Source organism: Rhinopithecus bieti, unplaced genomic scaffold, assembly GCF_001698545.2.
Source record: "Rhinopithecus bieti isolate Rb0 unplaced genomic scaffold, ASM169854v2 scaffold_35885, whole genome shotgun sequence".
Lineage (NCBI taxonomy): Eukaryota > Metazoa > Chordata > Mammalia > Primates > Cercopithecidae > Rhinopithecus > Rhinopithecus bieti.
This window is the reverse complement of record NW_016815776.1, coordinates 1,768,279-1,778,743: the sequence shown is the minus strand read 5'-3', so window position 1 is coordinate 1,778,743 and position 10,465 is coordinate 1,768,279.

Genomic DNA, 10,465 nt, shown 5'->3' with positions numbered 1-10,465 from the left:
AGGGAGGCTCCGTGGGCAGGCGTGGGACCCTCCCAGCCAGGTGTGGGATATAATCTCCTGGTGTGCCCTTTTGCTAAGACCCTTGGTAAAGCGCAGTATTGGGGTGGGAGTTACCCGATTTTCCAGGTGTTGTGTGTCTCAGTTCCCCTGGCTAGGAAAAGCTAAAGTATTCTTTTCTAAGTATGGTATATTTCACAATACATTTTTGTTAATGGCTATGAGTTCCTGAAGAAATGTGGCTAAAGTGAGGTGGCTGGAAGTTATCTCTGAATTCAGCTTTGGAGCTCTGGAAGCAGTGGGGTGGATGGGAAGAACTTAAATTTGAAATTAGGAAGACCTAATTTTAAAGCTTGTTCCATTGCTTCTCAGCTATGTGACATTTAGCAAGTTATTTTACCTCTCTTAATATATTTCCTTATTGATAAAATGAGAATCATATTCACTTTTTGGAGTGGCTGGGATATGGCATAAATTTTAAAGACTTCTTGGGCAGGGGAAACCCTAGTGATGCCTAGCCAAAGTCTCTTTTCTCAAAGGGGACTGTGAGCCCTGCCACCCCTGCCCCATAGGAGGGCCTACATTCCCTGTTTTTCTTCTCTACCAGGCTAAATTGGACCTTCCCTGGAACTGATAAAGATTATACCATGTACATAGCACCTTCTGAGGGCTGGGCACAGTGCTGAACATTGTATGTATATTTCCTCTCTTTTCCTTGCAAAAAAGAAGAGCTTTAACTGGAGATGGTGAAGGCCAGAGAGGTTAAGCCACTTCCCCCAAATCATACATCTACACATTGTACAAATCACTGATGTCTCTGAGCTTCAAACTTTTTATCTGATTACAAGACTCAGAAGTCCCTGCACACCCCCAGAGTGAATGTAAGATCATGTGAGCTGGTGTGAAAATTCCAGCTCCTGACTAAATGAACCTTAGCTCTGTGTTGCCTACTTTTGAGTTTCTCATTCCCATGTTTCACAGCTCCAGCTGGCTTAGGTAAGAATCCAGCCCCTTCTTTCCTCCTATTCTAGGCCAGGCCATGACTTGGGAGATGCTGGGCTCCCAGAGGTGGCTCAGCTGTGTGCCCACCATAGGTAGCATCCTGGGTGAGGTATACTTCCCACTGCCCCCTTCCTGCCTAGCTCTGCCTTTTGCCACCCTGGAGGCCAATGACCACTCGTCCTGAGGCTCCAGGAAGCTGTCTCTGACTAATGTGAAAATCTGCCCCCAGAAAGCTCCTGCTGTGGCAGCCTGGGAGCAGGCACTCCTGGACTCACACCTGCACCAGGGCTGGCACTGATGTCAGAAGTCCCAGGCTTCTGTTTCTGCATGGCACCTTGGTCTCTTGAGCCCTGTCCTTACATGGACACCCAAAATGCCCTTTTAGGGCTTCTCTTATGGCCTTCTCCCTTGTTTACAGCTGTTTTCTAGGCTGGACTGGAAAGATGTATTTCTGGATGGACATGAAATGGGCTACTTTAAGACAATGGGTTTGTCTTCGCAAGCGATAGAAGGTATATGGTCGGGCACGGTGGCTCGCGCCTGTAATCCCAGCACTTTGGGAGGCTGAGGCGGGTGGATCACGAGGTCAGGAGATCGAGACCAAGTCAGAGGCTTGACTGGGGTGAGCGTGAGAAGCCACATGCTCCTGGGAATGAGTCCACCCAATTCCGCTCTGTCAGTGGGACAAAGATGACAACAATAATAGTGACAGCAATGCTTGCCCTCCTCTGAGCAGTTACTCCAAGCAGGGTGCTATGCCGAGGGCTCCACAGTCCTGAGAGGGAAGTGTGGTTGTTATTCCCACCTAGAGTTGAGGACACTGAAGTTAAAGAGGGAAATAAAACCTATCCAAGGTCAACATAAGGAACTGAGTCAGAATTTGAGCTAAAAGCCCACACTTTTCATCATACCTCAATCCTACCTTCTTGGTAAGGGGGCTCGAGGACAGCTCTTCATCCAAGACTGCTTTAACTTTAGGAAAAATCAGACAGACATTCTTTAACGTTCAGGAGCAAAGAGTGATCTGTGTTGATTGTATAAAGCTTAGAGAATACCACAGAGTAGGAAGGTCATAGAAACAATCCTGCCCAGCCACAAGGGAGCACAGCATGGCATAGCGCATGCTGGGCTGGGGGCTGAGCCCTGGCCAGGCTGGAGGAGAGGACTGTGGCTGCTCTCAGGACTTCTTAATGGGGACCCAGATCCACCAGCATGAGCTGTGAGAAAACGCATCAGACGGTCCAGGCACTCAGATGTAGTGTTGGAGCTTGGGCCCGTTGCTTGTGCTGCAGAGGAAGACCATTGGTTACAGTAAACTGGTGGTCAGGTAACACTTCCTGGAGAGAGGTGTGGTTTGGGGTGGTTGTCAGGCTAGTGAGTAAGAAAGGGAAGAAATGTCTGGCAGAGACATCAAGAACCTCCTGGAACAGTGTAGGGGAGTGTCTGTGAATTTACTGGCCCCACTGGGTGAGGACATAACTGAGAGAAGGGCAGGCAGATCTGGAGACATCCTCCAACAGGACAAGAGGGACACCAAGTAACCATATGGACTTGGTGAGCAGAGAAGTGGAAATGTGCAGATGTGGCAACAGGGAGTCACAGTGTGGCCAGGGTCCAATGGTCAAAGGCCAGGTAAGGGACATCCGGGCTGACCACAGTACTGGGCAGAGGCAACTGGAGGGAGAGGCAGGGGATTCCTCCCTCTAATGCCTGGAACTTCCATCTCATAGGGGACAAAAAATGAAGAGCGAGGGAAGGAGTGCTAGACTGACCTAGGTTGACCAAGAATTGATTGAGAAAGAAAGAAAGAGGCTGGATCTCTTACAAAGTGGCCCAAGGGCTTCCAGCCATGAATGGACCCAGATTCAAGTGCAACGCTATGCTGGGAAATAAAGAAAGGCACAACTTTGTCTACTGAGGTCTTGTGTGAAAATACATACCATCCTCTGCAGCGTGTTTAGTTCCTCTTCTCCAAGGTAGGTCTCCTCCCCTTTTAAGCTGGAAAACGAAAGCACAGCAGAGTGAAGTGGCTCACCCAAGACCACAACAAATGGCTGGCATCTGAGCTAACATCTCTGTGACTCCAAAATCCATATCCCGTCGGTCTTATTGTCTGAAGCCTACTGCCTGGGGATCCTGGGACAACATTTCAGCTGCATTCCCAGCAAACAGACCCATGAGCCCAGAGAAGCACCCCAGCCATGCCTGAGATTTGATTCCCAGCCACTCAGCACCACCTCCTGTGGACAGAGCTGGAAAGCTGGGCCACAGGAAGCAAGTCTGCATGGCTTTCCTTCCAATGCGGCATTGAGCACCGATTAAAAAGATAATCTGGAGGCTGCTGTAGGGCCAGGCGCCATGCACAAAACACCAGAATGATTTGTCATCTGAAAAGCTGAAAACATCTTGATGGGTGGAGAAATCTTGATGAGTAGATCACGGAAGACTATGCAAATCCCTCTGCCTTTGGTGCAGACATTTCCAGCCAAAAGATACCACCTCCAGATGTGGTACCCTCTAAAAATAGCAGGTGGAGTCATCTCCCCTGGCTAATTGTTCTAAGTGATCCCTCAGTGCCATCTGGAAGTGGGTCTCCTCAGTGTACCCGGACATCGCCCCAATTATCTGTGCAACGGTGCCTCACTGCTGGCCCCACAACAGAGGCGGCAGCTGTCTCCGCTTATTACACCTCCCCGCCCCCTGCCATGGCCGGCACTGACTCTGCCTCTGACGCTGAGGATGCGCACTGCACATGCCCTGCCAGATGCCAAAGGAAGCCATTCTTCTGGAAGAAGATCCTGAAAGCCTCCTGGAGGCAAAGTTCTGGCAGAACGAGGCAATTTCCCTCCCTGCAGGCAGAAGGAAGGCAATTAGAGCGGGTAAGGATGGGGGATGCTTTCACTTTTCTTCACTGCTGGCAAAATATGAGCCAGGTCATGCCACTGGCAGATGCTGCTGCTTGTCAGTGTGCAGCATCCGCTCCCAGATGGGTTTCTTGCCAGCACCTCTGGCAACCAGGACAGGAAAGGTGCATGTGCCTGTTCTTCCCCTGGGCTGTGGGTGCCAGAGGGCAATGCCTACAGCAGGCAGATCTGGAACAGCTCTCAGCTGTGTGCCTGGACCCAGCTAGTCTGAGATCTTTGCCAGAGCCTCTAACCACCTTGGCCTCTGAAGCAATTAACTGGTCTCCCTGCTCTGTTCACTGGTCAGTTCTGAGTAGCATGAGATGGCAGAATTCTCAGAGGTCACCTGGCTCATGAAGAAGTGCTAGGAGGGCATGTGAGTGCTTGGAAAGGTCCTCCCCAGAGGTAGAAGAACCAGGTCGAAGACTTTGTGCCGCATGGAGGAGAACAAGGAAGGGAAGAGAGGAGGTACTGCCTGATGTGTGGCTGGTTAGCCTTGTGCACGCCCAGCCCTGCCTTGAGGAGATGATGTGGGGAGGGGCAGAATGTCTTCCAGGGAAGCAGGGGGTGCAGACTGCTAAGATGCACACGTCTCTCAGTGTACCAAGTTGTTGTACCAATCATGTCTGTAGGGATCTTTAATCAGAAATAACTTTATTGCAAATTCAGGAACTAGGGCTCAGAGAGGGAAAATGATGCAGACGCTGCCACCCAGCAAGTGAGAGGAAGGACTGAACATGCACAGAAGGGCTTGAGACATTGAGCCCTGGCTGCTTTCACCCATCCCCTCAATTGCTGCCCCTCTTTTCTAATGGCCTGAGCCTCCAACTGGAGCCAAGCTGGGGCCACCCTGGCCAGGATATGTGGCCTGCTGCGCCCCTGAGAAGGGCTGTCCCGGGCACACATTTGGAAGTGGAAAATGCCTCTGGAGCGGTCAGAGTTTTGGGAGGTCTCATCCCATTCTCCGTGTCAGGAACCTTCCCTCAGCAACAGCAGAGCAGCAAGGAACTCCTTAGTTCAGCATAACTCGGCAAGTATTCCTCAGCAGCATACTTGGGCCAGGCAGGGGAGACTGTCACAGCCAGAGTGGGCAGTGCTGTGGCAGGAGACTCCCTATGCAGTTCCACGTTGTCTCTATGACTTCTCACAGGTTGTTCCCTTGCCTAGAATGTCCTCCTCCAACTTTTTCTTCCTGGAAAACTTGTATTCAGCAAAACTCAGGTTAAATTTCACCTCCGCCAAGAAGGCTTTTTCAACTCTCCCTGCTGTGCTCTCAGAGTCCCCTCCTCAAAACACACACACACACACACACACACACACACACACACACACACAAACACACACACACACACACACACACACACACACACACACACACACACGGTTTTCCTCTACCAGGACGTTATCTGCTTCTTGGCTAAACTGCAAACTCTTTGAAGTGAGTGATCATTTAACCAGCATGATGTTTGTCACATAGTAGATACTTCATCAATGTTTGGGAGCCAAGGAGAGAATGCACAGTGAACAGCCACACTGTACTTCCCCACTGCGATCAGCACGGTCTTGAACTGTGGCATAAGGGCTTCCCTGTGATCCAAGGAGGTGCTTCCTGCTGGTGAAGGAGGAGTTGGGCCCGGCGCTGCAGCCACCTGGGCGAGAAGCCACTGGGAACCTGCTCTGTGCCAGGCCCTGCCTGGGCTTTGGGGGTGGGTGTAAGACACAGTCCCTGTCGTGAGGACCTGAAGTCTGGTGGAGTGGACAGGAGCTGGGTTGACACAGGACCTGCCAGGCAGAGGGTGCTGATTGTCATAGACAGCTCAGATGTCAGGGAGGCCTCCTGAGGGGAGAGTGGTGGTGGCTATTGGGACCATTCTCCAGAGAGGATGGGGTGCAGGTAGAGTTTCAACAGGTTGGTGAAAGGGAAGGGGATTCCAAGTGGAGTGGGGAGCAAGGACAATGACAGAGAGGCAGGAGCCTGCAGAGCAGTTGAGGATCAGATAAGTTGTATGGGAGCTCAGCTATGGCATCTCGGAGCTAGAGGGAGAGAAAGATGAGGGGTTAGCCTGGAACCTACAGCTGCCAGGGCTGGAGGGCCCCTTGCATCAAAGCCCTTCCGTGTGGAGGATAACCGGGGCCTCAAGACCAGGATGCCTGCCAGTAGACTAGGCCAGATTGGAGAGCTTTGAATGTACTGATCCAGAGTGCTTAAGCCTGACCCAGTGGGCAGCAGACATCTTCACACAGGGTGGGGTGCAGGCTGGACCAGCATGAAGGCAGAACCTGTGGGGCCTCTGCACTACCACGTGAAGTTTAGCAGGCCTCTGCCCCCTGCCTGTCTCCACACCTCTCCTGCCATTATGCCTTGATTCAGGCCTTGCTCCTTTGTGTAAAGACACTGCCTCCTCTTAGGATGCCCACACTCCCAGAAAGGGTAGCACGTTAGGCCTCAGATACCCCAGCAGGGGCCAGTGGAGGTGGACTGGAGAGACTCAAGCCAGCACGAGGGTACTTGGAGCCTGGGGAACGGGGGGTGGGGCCAGGCAGGAGGACACCAATGCCAGCATCACTCTAAGGGAAGCCTAGGGTGATCTCACAGCCTTGCCTGAGATGTGGGACAGTCTGACAGGCAGCTGGGCCAGCGGCTCCTCCCTCAGCCCACAGATGGATGGGACCTGGCCATAGCCCAGCACTGGCTTCTGTGATTGATCAGACTGCATGACTTTTATTCCTGGATAGCCTCTGCCGCCGAAAAGGAATATGGTATGAACTTTATATACTGATGTGGAATATTCCCATGAAATATTAAATAAAAATGTGAGTTGGCCGGGCACGATGGCTCACATCTGTAATCCCAGCACTTTGGGAGGCTGAGGCGGGTGGGTCACGAGGTCAGGAGTTCGAGACCAGCCTGGCCAACATGGTGAAACCCCATCTCTAGTAAAAATACAAAAAATTAGCTGGATGTAGTGGTGGGCACCTGTAATCCCAGCTACTTGGGAGGCTGAGGCAGGAGAATCGCTTAACCCAGGAGGCAGAGGTTGCAGTGAGCTGAGATTGTGCCACTGTACTCCAGCTCCAGCAACAGAGTGAGACTCTGTCTCCAAAAAAAAAAAAAAAAAGCAAGTCACAACATAACATATATAGTGTTGAACATTTCTTTAAAAATGAAAATCTGTCCAGTTGCTTTGACTCATGCCTGCAATCCCAGCACTTTGGGAGACCGAGGTGGAAGGATTGCTTGAAGCCAGGAGTTCAAGACCAGTCTGGGCAACAAAGTGAGACCACCGTCTCTACAAAAATTAATAATTAAAAAAAGTTAGATGGGTGCAGTGGCATGTGCCTATAGTCTCAGCTACTCAGGAGGCTGAGGTAGGAGGATTGCTTGAGCCCAGGAGTCCAGAAGCTCAAGGCTGCCGTGAGCTATGATTGTGCCACCGCATTCCAGCCCTGGCAACAGAGTGAGACCTGCCTCTAAAACAAAACAAAACAAAAATCTAGTCTAGAAGTGCTTGTAGATGTTTGTGAGTGCATAGAAAACTCTGGATGGAGGCTTGGCCATTTTATAATAGTGGTTACCTCTGGGGAAGGGACTGGCATTGTCGAGGGGACATGCATGTTTTATTATGTATGCTTCTCCACTATGAAGTTTACATTAATTTAAAATAATGTTGATTAATACCCTGAAGACTATAACATGCTCACCACACCCTCCTTGGGACCCCTGCTCTCACTCATATCTCAGCACATCTAGCTGGGGGTGCCTGTCCACAGGAGCTGGGCCCCAAGTCCAGCTTCCTCACTCATCCGTTGGGACACACCTCGGCAGGGCCCCTCCCTGAACTCCACTTGCCTGACCGGAAAATGGGAGCAATGGTGATAACAACCTGTCCTCACCAGCTCATCTTGGACGTAGAGGTCATGTACGGGCTTTGTGGATGACCAAAGATCCAAGTGCTTCTGTGTGGCTGCCAAAGACAGTGCAGGCACTAGAGTCCTCCCCACAATGAGGACTCAGGCAGAACAGGTGGCCCCTGAGGAGGAATCACAGCTGCTGCCCACAGGGACTGCTCTGTTGCTTCTCTACCATGGCAGAGACTAATGGGGGCCCTGAGGCTTTGGGCTCAACCCAACTAATCCCTGCATGGCTGCTTTCTGACTGCGACACGCTGGACCCCACACAGCCTCTCTCCTCTTTGTAAAAAGGAGAAATGAATACCTACCTTGAAAGAGGACTCTGAGGGTTATACAAGGTACTGCATGTGCACATGCGGAGCACACAGTGGCATGGATACATGGTATGCACACCTCCCTCCCCACGGATACCTGGGGGATAGCCCATTCCTCATAGTGTCTCCAGCAGCCCAGAGTCCACGGTGGCCTCCCCAGCATGCCCACCAGCCACCATCACCTATGCTGGGTTTTGGGGGTTCACCCTAGCATATTGTTCTCCCACACTACCCTCTGTCCCACTGCTCTGGTGTAGAATGGAACTCACAGACCTTCACCCCACTCCTGTGCTCCCGAGGGACACACCTATGGCATAAATGGGAGGAGTGCCCGGGGTACAGGTGTGGCCATGGCAGTGCTGGGAACTGTGGATCTCACTCAGGAAGACATATGCAGACCTCACCCGAAGTTCCCAGCAGGGCAGGTAGTGGCACAGGCAGCTCCATGCAGTGTAGACAGCAGCACCTGTACTAGACAGCTGGGTCCCACCTGATTCCTGCTTTATCACCCCAACTGTGTTGTCTTCAGAAGGTGCTGTCGGCGTGGGTGGCTCACGCCTGTAATCCCAGGCACTTTGGGAGGCCGAGAACGGAGGATCAAGGTCAGGATACGAGGCCATCCTGCGCTACAACGGTGAAACCCGTTCTCTACTAACAATACAAAAAATTAGCCGGCGTGCGGTGGCGGGCGCCTGTAGTCCCAGCTTACACGGAGGAGGCTGAGGCAGGAGAATGCGTGAACCCGGAGCGGAGCTTGCAGTGAGCCAAGATCAGCCACTGCACTTCAGCCTGGCCAGGCAGAGCCAGACTCTGTCTCAAAAAAAAAAAAAAAAGAAGCGCTTTGTCAGTAAAGCAAGTGTCGTGTCCCAGCTCTGCACCACACGTTGCTGTTGAGAGGAATGCCAAGGGTCAGGACAGACAGATGCAAACCAAACTGTGCAGGGGTGAAAGGGTGGCGGTGGGGTGGGGCCGGACTTTCTAGGTTGCCTAACAAAGGGTGCGCCTAGGTGGGGCCTGGTTGCAGGAGGTCTCTTCCTATCTGTAGAGACAAGCTTCAGTTGCCTTTCCTTCTTGGTGCTCTGGACAGCTGAACCCCACTCCCCTGCTGCCCTCCCCTTCCCCTCCCCCCTCATTCCCCCTTATGGCCCATTTTCTGGCCGAATTGTTCCTTGGTTTATCTTTGACCTCCACTGCAGACCAGGCTCACTCTGACAAGGCTTTGAAGTCAAGTGCCTGTGTCTCCCACTCCAGGGTTGGGTCCAGCCCAGCTGGATTCAGGCTGCATGCAGGGCTGAGGTGGGGCCCCCCAGCATGCCGACTGTGGGGGTGGGGGAGGGATGGTGCAGGCAGAATACAGGCAGTCGTTGTGACCAAGAGGGAGTCAAATAGGGACAGGGTATGGACGCCAGGGTCTGGGATTCAGGGCCTCACCCCAGAGCTTGGTGGTGGAGATTTCTAGGGAACAACCATAAAAGGCTAACACAGGTAGGTGTTGGGATCTACTGCCTAAGTGCCATGTCCTGATCTTTTCCAGTGGTTCTCAAGCTTGAGCATGCATCAGAATCTTCTGCAGGGCCTGTTAAAACACACAATACTGGGCCTTGCCCAAGAGTTTCTGATATAGTAAGTAGGTCTGGGGTGGGGTCTAGAATCTGCATTTGTAACAGTTTCCAGGTGCTGCTGCTGCTGCTGAGCTGGGACCACACTCTGGAATCACTGCCTTAAGTACTTTGCCTTCCACTCCCTGTAGAACAGAAAGAGCAGACTGACTACACTAAAGGGAGTGAGGGTGTCTTGACATTCACTTCAGCAGGATTAACCATAGGAGTTGTAACTTTGCTTGAGCTTTTGTTGGGTCTCAATAAGATAACAGCACATTATCTTATTGAATCCTTACAAGGGCCTTGTAAAATAGGAATATCACACCCATTTTAGAGAAGGATAAACTGAGACTCACAGAGTCCAAGCACCCCGAGTCACCCACTGAGCAGTAGCAGAATTAGGATTTGAACCCAAGCAGCCTGGTCCCAGAGCCCATGTGCTAGAGCTACAATACCAGTCCCTCTGGACAGTCAGGTAAACACTGGTTGACCATGGGATCAGCTCAGAGCCTGGAGCAATCGCTCAGGCTCAGTGCGTGAGAGGCTCAACAAGGGCCTGGGCATGCTGTGGGCAGGGCTGCCTCTGTCCTGATGCTCCTAGCCCAGGCCAGGGCTCCTCTCTATCCCCCACTGCTGGGCCCTGCTAGGCAGAGGGCTGGATGTGCCCCAAGAGGAGAAGAAAACCCTGAGGAACAGGACTGAGCCCCCATGTTAGTTCAGTCCAATCTGATAGCAT